The sequence below is a fragment of the Ursus arctos genome, unplaced genomic scaffold (genome assembly GCF_023065955.2).
Source record: "Ursus arctos isolate Adak ecotype North America unplaced genomic scaffold, UrsArc2.0 scaffold_10, whole genome shotgun sequence".
Classification (NCBI taxonomy): domain Eukaryota; kingdom Metazoa; phylum Chordata; class Mammalia; order Carnivora; family Ursidae; genus Ursus; species Ursus arctos.
The window spans coordinates 42241555-42256227 of NW_026622764.1; the positions used below are offsets into that span (position 1 = coordinate 42241555).

The 14673-nt window shown below is 35.8% G+C and overlaps 1 long non-coding RNA gene across 1 annotated transcript in view; it reads right to left on the bottom strand.

Moving 5' to 3' along the window:
* The window catches only part of LOC113251406 (uncharacterized), a 93772-nt gene that overhangs the window by 68866 nt on the left and 10233 nt on the right, over positions 1–14673 (bottom strand). The window contains exon 3 of the long non-coding RNA XR_008957907.1: positions 3027–3222. This is a non-coding gene — a long non-coding RNA (uncharacterized LOC113251406). The remainder of the gene's footprint in view (positions 1–3026; positions 3223–14673) is intronic.

The window sequence follows — 14673 nt, forward strand, 5'->3', positions numbered from 1 at the left end:
CAATGGTAGTTTTAGATGTGTACAAGGAGTAAGTTTACAGTTTTCTAAATGATTTGTGGGTTTAAAGTGTGTCACCCTAGTGTCTTATATACCTGCATTTATTTTTCTGCCTTTTGTCCTGAAGATAAGCTCATTAACTCCAATGTGTCTAACAGGCCAATGTAATATTTCCACAGGAGAGTAAATCATGTTCAATGCAGCAGTGTTTGCCCTGATTCATATCATTATGAAACAAAAATTAAAATTAAAATATCCTTAAGAGCAAAATCTATTCATAAGAATTAAAAATAAAATTTCACAAACAGAATGATTAGATAATAAAAAATGGTTGACTAATTTAATTATCCTCAATTACTCTAATACTTTTATAAATAGATATATATTTAAAAATTTTTATTGTATTAAAAATGCATGACCATAAAATTTACCAGCTTAATCACTTCTAAGTATACAGTTCAATAGCGTTAAGTATATTCACAGTATTGTACAACCAATCTTTAAAACTTTTTCATTTTGCAAGACTGAAACTCTATACCCATTAAACAACGACCTATACCCCTCTCCCAAATAAAACATGTGCATAAATGAAGAAAATGTTTAAAATAAGACATAGTGGCAATGATTCTTGCCTATACAGGATCCATTTCTCCTTTCTGTTCTCCAATAGAACCCAAATTTAACTCAAGTCATCTCTCCATTGCCAACTTCAAGGTGACTGTAAACCAATAATAAAATTCCTATTTCTGGGGCACCTGCGTGGCCCAGTCAGCTGAGTAGCTGCCCTCAGCTCGGGTCATGATCTCAGAGTCCTGGGATTGAGATCCACCTTGGGCTCCCTGCTCAGCAGGGAGCCTGCTTCTCCCTCTCCCTCTGCTCCCCGCCCCCCTTGGACTCTCTCTCTCTCTGTTTGTCAAATAAATAAATAAAATCTTTAAAACAATAAAATAAAATCTCTATTTCTAATGACTGATTCATGAGTTTGGTTTTAGTACAATCACCATAGCACATTCTCCTGTTCATCGTTATTGCTCTTTAGGAGTGAGCACGAGCACTGAGTTTACTAACCGGACTATGAGGAAGAATTTATAATCCATAGTTGGAAGATACATTTTCTTTCTCTCTCCAACTAACCTTAAAGAAACAGGCTGCTTTAATTGTTACTAAAAACCACATTATAACTGATCAAGACAGCCTTAATAGTCCCCTCAGCTTAATTAAACTTTAGACAGGTTTCTGCATGACTCAGCAGCTCTTGACTTCCCCTTCCTATGAGATTTACTTTAGAAAACTTGGCTTTATTTGCCATTTTGAGATACAGATTTTTTAAAAAGACTCTTGCCAGTTTTACAAAGCAGGACTGTCTTTTTCAAGGATTTAAGCCATCTCCTTGAAATGTAATCATCAGGGAAGATAGAGCGCCTCCCTCCCATTTCCATGGGTGAGTAGGAGCCTACCTTCTGCAGTCCCTTGCTCTAAGTAGTTTCAGAAGGTACGAGAGATAGCTTAATTTCCTTTTGGGTATAGTCAATTAGCCATTAGCCAATCAGGATAGGCCACACAGATGGCCTATGATACACCCCACCCTAGCTCTTAAAAATCCTCCCGCTTTTCACCATTGTTGAATTTAAACTCAGTTCTGACCACTCTCTCCTATTGCAATAGCTTTATTATTTTTTTATTATTATTTATTGAAGTATAATTAACATACAGTGTTATATTAGTTTCAGGTGTACAATATAATGATTCAACAATCTATACATTACTCAGGGTTTATCATGATAAATATACTCTTAATCTTTATCTGTTTCACCCATCCTGCCTTCTACTTCCCCTCTGGAAACTACGACTGTGTTCTCTTTATTTAAGAGTCTGGGGTTTTGTTCATTTGCTTATCTCTTTTTTCTTTGTTTCTTAAATTCCATATATGAGTGAAATCATATGGTATTTATCTTTCTCTGACTTGTTTCACTTAGCATTATACCTTCTAGGTCCACCCAATAGCTTTGAGTAAGATCTTTGATGTCTGTTTTACTTTGTCTAGTGAAAATTTTGCTTTGACCTAATCATGAAGTTTGTCAGCTTGGGGATGAAAACACTGATGTAAGGAACAGAGTACAGAGAAGAACATTAAGGAGGAATAGAACCACAGCCCCAATTATGCCTGTCTAGAATTCACCTTATCTCTAGGCCTTCTGTCATGGGAGATAGTAAGTGTCAAAAATGTTTAAGTCAACTTGACTGAGAATCTTGTGGACATTTACAGTCATTCACAATCTTATATTTTAATATCAGACGATAAATATTAAATTACTGTTGACTCATAACAAATAGTAACTAAAGTCAGAAGGTGAAGATTTTTACTTGTCTTCACTGCTAAATTTAGACTGACTAAAGATTAAAGCTGTGAAAATTATAGGGAAACATTACATCGAAGTTGAAAATTTTTCTTCCAGTAAGGATAGATTTTTTTTCCAAAAAAGAAATATAAATTAATCAAGTTTAAATACATTCATTTTATTGTGCTTAGTTCTTAGGACAGTGTCCAAAGCCTCTGAACAATGAATAAATGTGAATTGATTGAATGACCATTTCCCTACACCTAATACATAGTAATTTTATCTAAGTCCCTATTAAAACCAAAAGAGATTATTCAAAAAGAAAGTATATTTTCATAAGAAATTATATATCTTCTTTTAGATGATTATCAGCACATTTTATATGTATTGAATGAATGTCTTCTCTGTCTACTTTGCAAGAAGAAAAACTTACAAATTAGAAGTCACAAGGGAATACAGATTCATTCACTGCTGTTATTTTTTGTCTTTCAGTGAAAAGGAATCAGGTATAACACACAATTACACAGTCAGATACACGAAATGGCTTAGTGCCTATGCAAAGTACTTATGCAAAACTATCAGCTTAAAGGGGATCAATAGTAAACTGTCAAATTGCTACACTGGCAACTGCGAGCAAGTCGGCAAGAAGCTTGGCAGTGAAGAAACAGAAAATTCTATGGACATACATACCTCTCCTTTTGCTGCCAACATGGTACACATGCTGCCCGTAGCCCATTGGTCCTATGTAGTCAATTGGATGACACAGAATGCTATCAGAGAATCCTCATTCCTGTGTTCTGAGAAGTATCTGGCAAGGCCTACCTCTTTCTCCCAGGTGTTGTGCTCCACCACAGGTAATAGAATCTTCCTTGAGAGAATCCAACTTCTGGAAGAAAAAAGAAAGCCAACTTCAGCTGTTGAGCCATAGCATGGAGTCAACAAGAGCTTTGTCACAACTTTTAAATATTCATGAATCTCCAATAGTTGGAGGCAATGGAGAGACTAAGCTGGCCAGGAGAGGAATACTGTCCCTGTGTTAATGTGATAAGAAATGGTATGAAAGACTTATGGTATTAAGCATTTCAGCTGTATCATATTAGCACTGTATCATAGACCTCGCTTTTCTCCAGCACAATACAGAAATCATTATTATGTTAAGACTTTCTTCCTAAGAAATAATTGAGAAAAAAGCTAATGGGATAGGAGATTTCAACATTTTTCTTTTAAAAAAGAAAAGGTAATCTTTAAACTCTTCCCCAAATCAAAATATGTTTGAAAACATTTGGTTTACAGTATCTTCCAGAAATGTCATAAAATAATTTTGTTAGAAAATTTGTATTACTACTATTCTTATTTTATCTATTGGCATTAATGTGGTTATATATGCACGTGGATGTGTTTGGGACGTGTATGCGTGTGTGTGTCTGTGTTTGTGTGTGACTGCATATGTGTGCAGGTCTGTGTGGGATGTGAGTATAAGGTATGTGGATGTGCTCTTCTAAGAATAGGCAGTAACCATAATTTTAAAGCTGGAAAGGGTCCAGGAAATCATGTGAGATGTTGACCTTCAAATTTTCCAAATGACTTGTGAAGAAACACACGTCACATATGTACTATAAAATTCCTATTCTGTTCTTTAGCAAAATGGACAAATTTTAAAATAAAAATTCATGAGTAAATCAACATTTAATACCTGTAAACAAAATTATCTAAAATATTTCATCCACAAAATGGTTTGACTATCTTATTTGAATATATAGAATAAAAAGAGCTATTTTTTCTATTTACTAATTTCATTTTGAAAAGTAGGAGCGGAGGGAAAAAGGAAGAAAAGAAGGAATGAAAAGAAAGTATCAAAAATTAGAAATTGCTGAAGTAAAACCAATGAATTACTGAAGTAGTAATTAGTAAAAGCTCCTTGTGCATACACCGAAAAGACAGTTTGTGAACCCAGAGCCCTCAGACCAAAACACGGAATGAGGCTCAGGGAGGTATTGTTATAAAGCAGCTTATACAGTGAGAAAGCAGTGACTGTTTACTCTTCACGCTGATTGGTTATAATATTAGAATTCTCTTCAATGATAGGGAATTGATCAGTGGTCACCTCATATCAATTTTGGAAAAGAGTTCAAGTTTTGCTGATGATTTCCAGAGGCACAAGCAAGAAATGACCCAGGTCACGTTAGTCTTGGAAAATAAGCTAACCTAAGCTTTATTTGTATGACTAAATTGGTTTTGTCTGCTCAGGGAATTTTCAAGGCTGGTCTCCATTTGTTTTCTATTGTAACAAAAGAAAGGAAAGAAAGAAACAGGGTGGGAGAAAGAGAAAGAGAGAAGAAAACAGAGTGAAAGTTCTGATCCTGATATGTACATAAGTAACCCATAAACTTCTGGGCTTCCTTGGGCTAACTACTGAAAGTTCCCCTCCCTAACCACTGTCACACAGCCTCAGGCTGCCTGCTGTGATTTTTTCCCCCAAAAGTTTAGGGATTAGTGTTGGGTTAAGAACAAAGAAAAAGATGACAAGCACCAGATTCAAGAAGAACCTGTTTTAGACACTGTCAGAACTGAAGTCAGAATAACAGGAAAGGATTTCAAGGATTCTCAGTCCAATGGCCTCATTACACAAATGGGTAAACCAAGCAAGCCCTGGGACACTGTTTCAGTCAGTTGAAGCTGCTATAATGAAATATCATATAGGGGTTCCTGGGTGGCTCAGTCAGTTAAGTGTCTACCTTTGGCTCAGGTCATGATACCCGGGGTCCTGGGGTCCTGGGATAGCAGCCCTTCTCAGCCAGGAGTCTGCTTCTCCTTGTCTCTCTGCCCCTCTTCCCCTGCTCCTGCACACTTGCGCTCTCTCTCTCTCTCTCAAATAAATCAATAAAATCTTAAAAAACAAACAAACAAAGAAAGAAAGAAAGAAAGAAAAGAAAGATCATATAAACTAGGTAGCTAAAACAACAAAAATTTATTTCTCATGGTTCTGGAAGCTGGAAGTCAGAGATTAAGGTACCACCATGGTCAGTTCCCTTCACACAGATTTTCCTTGGTGTCACACACCATGGAAGATTCCATGTCTCCTCCTCTTTTTATAAGGGCACTGATCCCATCATGATGGCCCCACTCTCAAGGCCTAATCCAACCCTAATTACCTCCCAACCCCCCTCCAGCTCCAAATACCATCAACATATGAATTTGGGGGAGATGCAAACATTTGGTCTGTAGCAGACACTAAGATTTGAGTGAGGACCCTGCCTCAGATATTCTGAAAATTGGTCTAATATAATTTCCACTGCAACATGACCCAAAACCTGTTATTCAAAGGGGTTAAAAAGAAGGGAAAGAAACAAATTATCCGGGGATTCACTCAAATCTCATCTTTTGCAGCCACATGATTCAACACTACCCTACCTGCCTCTTTGAAGGCACTGAGCCATCCACTTTTCCATCTTCAGTTTCTCTCTCCCTCTATTCTATAAACGTTTCTTCCTTTAATTCCCATCATCCCATTCAACTACATCCCTAGTGCAATTCTTTCCACTGTCAAATGCTACAAAACATTCTACATTCTATCTCCACTACCATATTCTCATCCGCCCCTCGGCATAGACACACTGCGGTCTGGTTTCTATCCTTCTCATTCTTCAAAAGTAGAACTGAGTAAAATCACACATTAGGGGATTGCGAATGTTATTTAAACTTCTATTATCCAACTCTCATAGTGACAGATTTTATGTATGTTGCTCAATTTACCCATCTAAAACAAATCGAGGATTATTTATGTTTCAGAAGGGAGAAAACTGAACTGAAATATTAAGTAACTTGTCCATTATTGTTCAGTTTGTCTAAATATACAGGTCATTGCTGCCTATCATCTTTGTCTTTTAATTCCTTTGTAACCTTCTTACTTCCAAGTTACATTTTAAAAAATATTTTTCCATAAATTCCCCAACACTTAATTGATTCCTCATTCGAATACCAAACTTGCTCTTACAAGCTACTAAATCTAATGGCCTCTTTTTCAATCTTGATTTCATTTTCTAATTAATTTCCATTTGATTAATTTCTGGCTTTGGGCATTATCAACTTTCAATCTATTCTGGTACAGAGGGGCATTTAAGAGTGTGAGCAGCAGTCAGACAGAAGAGAGTCTGAACTTCATCTCTAACACTTACTGGATATGTGTGGCATTAAGCAAATTTAACTGTTTTCTGCTTCATTCAACTCATTTTTAAAATTAGGAACATAACACATTACTTTAAAGAGTGTGGGGAGGATGGCATGAAATAAAGTGTGTAAAGGGCTCAATACAGTGTCTAACACCTAAGCACTCTATTAAGAGTACCCTTTATTCCCTACTGAAATGATTACCTCTTTGTCAGCCCTACCAATCTGATTTCTCTTTCTCAGCCTCTTATGGCAGCCTCTTGATTATTATAATCCAGATTTCTGCCTTTGACTCTCTCATTTCCCTCACCATTATCCCAAGATGTTTTTATCCAGTCTATGGTTCACCTGCCACTTCTAAGCTGATTTTTAAAGAATATAATTACATCTCTAAGTCTCACCTCTCCCCAGAAATTGGCCTGCATGTCTAAGTACTCTTGCTTCTCATTCTTTCTCAAATAAGGAATACAAAACCTAACAAGTTTAATAGATTATTTGTCTTCTTTCCCCATAAAATACGCCCCCAGTTATCAAAGAAAGAAATCATAGTCATCTAGAAATTTTCTCAATTCTTTACCAATTATCATCCAAATGTATTAATATGGAGGGCACACTCCTCATATCCTGATTTTCCTCTCTATTAACATATCCCCACCACTCGACTTCATGGCCTCCAAATGTCACACTCACTGGGCAACTTGCTCTCCCCAAAATGTTTTGCTTTAGTATTCCTGAGCATCTTTGACCATGCTGTTTGCTCTACTTCTTTTCCTGTCTAGTAAATTCCTTTTGTTACATTTTTAATTTTTAAATGCCATTGACTCCCTGAGACTTAATGGGGATTTCTTTCGTGTGCTTCCATTAACACTTTACAAGTGCTCCTCATGTGATAGGATATTATAATCATTTGATCCATCTGCCTCCAGCAGTCTGAATATTACTCACTTTTGTATACACCTAGATCTTGAAGTTCTTTGATACCAATCCACTGAATGTTAATTTATCCCCAAGTAATATTTTTTTCCTTTTGGGAAAAAAACTAATTCATTCTTACATAAAATTTCTTATAGTTTCCAGAAAAAATTTTAGCAAAAAGTTGAGATTCAGTTTATAAAAGTACACATGTGCTATAATTACTATGTAATGTTTACATTGCATAATACTTGATACAAACAAAAGAATAGGTCACATATAAATAAATTCTGAATAAAAATGATAATAAGTTAACCCACCATCCAACTTAACTAGATCAAAACCCATGATTTTTCAATCTTTGTTCCTTTTCTATGCCATCTCCTGCCTTGCTCTCAGATATAACTACTAGTCTGGATTGCATATTCATAATTCCCTTCTTAAAAAAAAGTACAGTGTTTTTTACATATGTAAGTATCCTTAAACAGTGCTAACTTGTTTCCTAAGGTGGGAGGGATCAATTGATCTACAACCAGCAGACTGGCATATGTGAATATTCCTACTGATTCTCATGTTCACCCATACTTGGTTGGGACAGACTTCTTAATTTTGACCAATTTAGCAAGTATAAACAAGCCATCTCAATAAAGTCTTAATTTTAATTTCTCTGATTACTAATTAAGCTAATTCTATTTCTTTATTGGCCCTTCGATTAACATAAGAACTAATATTTTCTACCTGTTGCTTCTTGCTATCCAATGTAAGTTTTCAATAGAGGACCATGACCTTGGTACAGTATGATGGGATTAGTTTAGCCAAATAACTCCAAAGTCTATGTGAACTTGAGGATCAATTTTCTTTTAACTAGTGGAATATAAGGAAAAAGTAGTTGATTCATAAAACAAAGTTATTCTATGTTTCACTGTTATCCATAAAGGTTGTTTTGGAAACTCTCAGAGTCAGAATATGTAAGTTATGAAACTTAGAGATGCTAACCCAATGCATTTTTAAATAAACTATAAAACTGAGACACAGAAGAAAGTCAATAATCTGGTTACAATTACAGAAATGGCTAGAGAATTAAAGTCCACATCTCCTTCCTGTTAATTCAGGATTCTAAGCCATCCTACGGGAGTCTGTGCCAGCCGGAACTGGAACTGGTTTACAGCAGACTCAAAGAAAGAAGATTAGAAATCTGTGAGCAGGTAGAGATAAACTTCAATATGTTATTAATATTTTAGATCTGTTTTAGCTGTTGTTATATATTAACTGTTCCCTGATTAGAATAGAAAGACTTCCTGCTGTCCTGTGTTGTTTTGGAACAATACAAATAATTTCTCCAAAGGAATGTAGTACTAAGAGATACCGAAATAAATATAAAAAAACAAAACTTTGAACTGCCACTAATAATGCTTTGATACAAAAAAGTAAAAGCTTGAAATTACACTATATTTTTGCATTAAAACTATTTTATGTAATTGCTCATGTCATAATCTCATAGACCCTATAAGAAGGGTCTTCGAGATAACTAAAATGGTATTGAAGGAGTATGTGGAATAAGAAGGAATATGTAATATGCAATATCCTTATGTGGAATAAGAAGGTGAAAGGCCAGTTGAGCCTTCTAAAGTCACAACTAAATGCATTATAATGTCAAGTTAATCAGGGCCTAATTCACTCTATGCAGATATAAGGTTACTTCTGCATTGCCTCAATGCTGTTGTCGCTTATTCTGTGGAATTTAAGAAATCTACAGTAGGCATCTTCATCTAAAATTATAACAGATAATAATATCTGCAACTGAAAATTTATCAGAACTAAAATTCAATGAAAGAGAAAAAAGAAATTTGTAACAACGTAAGATAACTGTAAATAGAATTCACTTGTTCTACCTTGCCACTAGTGAGACATTTAGTGGCATGACCTTCGCCTTCCTGAGCCCAGTTTTCTCCATATAAAAAGTGAGAGGTTTATAACATGAATTGGGCCCTAAAGCATCTAAATGTGTATAAATCTAATAGATAATTCTAACTTTACAATATGTACAAGACAACCACGTCTGAGTTTACCTACATTTATTCTATTTGTTTATTAAAGGGTTTTATTAAATTCTTTTTTTTAATTTATTTATTTTTATTTTTTTTTTAAGATTTTATTTATTTATTTGACAGAGAGAGACACAGCCAGTGAGAGAGGGAACACAAGCAGGGGGAGTGGGAGAGGAAGAAGCAGGCTCCCAGCAGAGCAGGGAGCCTGATGCAGGGCTCCATCCCAGGACCCTGGGATTACGCCCTGGGCCTAAGGCAGACGCTTAATGACTGAGCTACCCAGGAGCCCCTTTTATATTTTATTATTTTTAAAATTAAATTCTTAATATACATACTATATCATTGTCAATGATTTCAATATTTTCTGACAAAGTAATAAAATAATTGATTAGAATGAGTTACAACTTAATCCAAATCAAAAGAAAGACACCAGTCTCTAAGCTCAAAAAATCAGGACCTTTACTATCCTAAATTCTTTATTTCATTCTTGCACATACTTTATCTAGCAGGCCTATACAAATTTGTAACCTTATGCACACCTAAATTCCTTTGACAATAAAATGTCTTTCTTTCCCCAGTAAGCACTCTTTAGAATGAATTTAACACACTAGGGAGCACTTTTATCCATTCCCACAGAAATTCAGCATCTTCTTCAAGACTTTATGATCCTCATATTATTTGCTGTTGAGCAGGCAATAACAAGAAGATATTCTGAAATCTAATGTGTGTTTAGTTTTTTGTTTTCCTTGACTAGACTAAAGGTATGGGTAGGAAAATCCAATCTCAGCATTTATAGCTTTTGCAGAGTCTATGTAAATTATAATAAAGCAAATATGAAATTCATCTGCTGTTTACTTAGGACACTAGGACAGAGTTTGCCCAGGCTTAGAGTTACTAAAATACTGTTTCCTTTGTAGACTGAGAAAAAAAGAATCTTGTTAGTCCCAGGATATGGGTAGACTGTCCTGAATGCTTTGTCCTCCTTCTTGATTAGTAACCTTACAAAGTAACAGATATAGTTTGATATTTAAGAATCCGAAGAGAATGAGCAATTAAGGTACACCTCTTTAAAATGCCTGGTAAACCAGACAGACATTGGAACAGTCTCCGTTATTGTTGTTTGTTGTAAATATCATATATATTTATATGTTGATTATATCTGATACTTATATACAAAATTTAAATGTATATCATATTTATCAAGAACACGCTCAATAGCTATACTGAGGAGGTATGTTAGATAAGAGTAAATCTATGATTTTTTAAGAAGCCATTTCTTTATTGTTTTTTAAAGCAATGGATATTCGGAATAAATGATTCCAAAATAAGTCAATAAGTATATAATTTGGAGCAAGAATGACGTCATAAAATGACGTCAGGTGTTATCAGATCTCAACAACTGTGAGGCTGTTAAGAGTACAGGGTCTGGAGCTGGTCTGTCTGGATTTAAATCCCAGTTCCATTATTTACCAGTTATTGGACCTTGGACAAGCGACTTCAACTTTCTGTTGAAATTATTCTAAGGTTTTAAATCTGATTCCCCTCTCCTTCCTAAGCACAAGGGAGGACTATATTTCTCTATCTCTTACAGATGAAGAGATGTGATGAGTTCTGGCCAATGGCCTATGAGTGGAAAAAATACATGTATAGTGGGGCAGAGATCAGCATATGTTCTCCAGGTTTTCTCCTTCCCCATATAGTGTCCCTCAAAGTTAAGAAATGGGATGGAGGGGTCACAAGCAATGGAAATTCCATCAACTTGGTCCTGAGTGAGAGTACATGGAGACCAACAGTGGGCATGTAATATAGACAAGAAATAAATCTTCGTTGTGTGAAGCTGCTGAGAGCTTTGGAATTAATTTGTTACTGCAGCATGACCTTGCCTAATATGGCTAATATAGTCACTGTGTCTCAGTTTCCTTATCTGTAACTGGAATAATAACAGCATCTAATTATTTCTATGATTGTCAACAAGACTTTATTGAAGGATAAGATCAAATCAGTTTTTCGGGTTTTTTTTAAAATATTTTATTTATTTATTTGAGAGAGAGAAAGAGAGCACAAGTTGGGGGAGGGGGTGAGGAACGGACTAAGGAGAAGGAGAAGCAGACTCCCCACTGAGCAGGGAGCCCAATGTGAGGCTCAATCCCAGGACCCTGAGATCATGACCTGAGGTGAAGGCAGACGCTTAATTGACTGAGCCACCCAGGCGCCCCGATCAATACAGTTTTTTCATTCCTACCAATAGTAGTATTTCATATACACCCTCACTTAATAGATTTTAAATTATATAACATATTACCTGTCATAAAGTCCAGATTTAGCCAGCAGTGAGTTCACATTTCTGCAATGCCTATCATCTCAAATTAAAAAATCAAAGTCTCAAATTCTGCTGTAATAGAAAATAGCTCTACTAGGATATAGAATACTTTTGTTATGTGAAATATCTGTATGTTGACTGAAATATCCCAGTTACTGACTTCCTAATGATACCTTTGATTTTTAGAAACAATACATTTTTTCTATTATACAGCGGAAATATAAGCCAGATAAAAGGGAGAAGTAGGGGAGGGTAGACAGAGACAATAGTGAAGACTAATCGACAGCGCAGTACAAAAGATTACTGCAGGATTCTTCTGTAATGCTCTGACGATAGCTTTATTTATCAAGATTTGGGGTGGAAGACTACTTGAACCCTAAGAGTGAAAAAAGGACCTTTTTTTTTTTGCTTCAGAAATTTAAGCTCTTTATAGACACAGTTTTAGTTAATCTGCACGACATGAGAGAAAAGTATTATTTTCTGTATTTTGCAGATAAGAAAAATATACCATAGACCACAGGAAGAATAAAAGAGAGTCACTCCTTACCGAAAGGCATTTACTCTACTGGGGTAGCAACTCTTAAGTTTTCATTTTCATTCAGTTGGTCATTTACTGCTCTCCTTCATGTTTTAAACTAGAGCCAAAAATGAAAAGAACAGTGTATCAAAGCAAAGAAAAAAAGGAAACATTTTTCCTGGAGAAGCAAATTATCTTTACATTATTGTCATTTTGCTGAACTCTAGGGAAGAATTTATTGACCAAGGAAAGGATTAGCAGATCTCACGGGACCAACCATCTCTGGATGCTAGGAGGTCCCATCCAGCAGAGATGAAAATGGGAATATGACATTTCCTATATTGAATTTGGAAGGAAAGAATTTCATATTCCTTCAATAAACAAAGTTAGCCACATTACACTTTAACTCTGGTAAAGGAATATTAATTACACCGTGTATGCTCACATTAGAGTACTACATAATACATATTATAGTCAAAGTACATTAATGTTAATACACATTATATTCATTAAAATTAAATAAATAGTGCTGTGCAAGTACTGCATAAACAGGCAGAGTCTCCTGTGTTTAGAAATTTATTATCTGTGCTGCTAGTGAAACTTAAAGACATTTTAAAATATCTAATAAATAATTAAAATCTAAGCGATTACTACTTTCGGAATTTAAAATTAGTTGAACATTAACTATTTGCTGTGTGTGAACCATGATATATACAGAGCTTATTATTTAATTGGGGAAATACAAGTCAAGACAGAGCAAACAATTAAGAAATTTACCAAACATTTGAAAGAAAAAAAATGGCAACATGACCCCTATTGTATAATAAAATCTATAAAGCAATAAGAAAAACTACTAATTCCCCCCCACAATGAAAAACATAAAAGAAATTTTCTATTCTCTCAAATTATTCCAATAAAAACAACAATATATGCTATTTGGAACTATCATATTGGAAGTAAATAAAAAATATATGTTATCTAGTAGTGATATCACCGCAGACAAATGAGTGCCCTCGTATACTACAAGTGCCATTACAAACTATCAAACAATTCTTGAGATATATTTACTGAAACATACCAGAAAACCTTACATTTTACATCCCATTTAAAACACACATCCAGGGGCATCTGGGTGGCTCAGTTGGTTAAGCATCTGCCTTCAGCTCAGGTCATGATCCCAGGGTCCTGGGATGGAGCCCCGCATCAGGCTCCAGGAGCCTGCTTCTCCCTCTGCCTGCAGCTCTCCCTGCTCGTGCTCTCTCTCTCTCTGACAAATAAATAAATAAAATATTAAAAAAAAATAAAATAAAACACATATCCAACACTTACTAACATACTAAATAATCATAAATATTTGCAAAGTTGTGGATAAAGGATGCCTCACTGAAAAGATATTAATATGAAATATTGAAATAAGTGAAATGTGTATATCTACATGGCAAACCTATATGAGTAAATTCTGTTCTGTCCAAAAACAATATAGACTTCTTATTCCAACAATCTAATTACAATAAAACTCTTAAGAATCAAAACTGATGTGGATGAAGGCACCAAAAAAGTAGGATGATAAAGGTCCCATGCGCTGGACTGTGAAGAATAAGCATGTTTTGAAAAAGCGAAGCACACAATATAGGTCTCTCTAATTAAAGAAAGAGGTATAGAAACAGCAGTAATTATGTGGTGTGGGAAATAAAGATAACTGTGGTCTGACTTGAGTGCAAATGGAGGCTGGGAAGGAGAGGGAAAGGACTACCTGGAACTACAATGTTTACAGTTAGCACTGATCGAGCCTCACTCCATGCCAGGCACCATGGCATGCTTTCAACGCACCCCCTCATTTAAATATGTATCACTAGTAGGTAAGAACTCTCACTCCGGTGTTACCGGACGAAGTCCGGGAGGTTGGGGAGGCAGGTTCTGGAGGCACACTGCCTCGTTCCCAATCTCAGCTCCTCCACCACTGGCTGTGAGATCTTGGGCAAGTTACCGAGCCTCTTCATACCGCCTACTAGAATAGCGACAGTTAACAGTCCCCTGCTTATAAGACTGGCATGAAGGTTAAATGCTTTGATATGGGTAATGTTCCTGTGACAGTGCCTGGCAAATGGCAAGTGTGGATAACTTTCAACCATTTTTATCAAATGGAAAAATGGAGTCTTCAAAACTCCTAGTAAAACTCAAAGGTATACCACCGGTAACTTGGAGAATGGGGGAAATGGAAGCCAGGTTGTCTGACCGCAAAGTCTAAGCTCAAAGGCACAATGCGGTCCCCTTGTCCCTCCTACAGAGACATGCCCTTCTGTACCTTGGCCATAAGGAAAACGCCCTCTCGCCAATCACACAATCAGAGCAGAAGCACAAAACTACTCACTA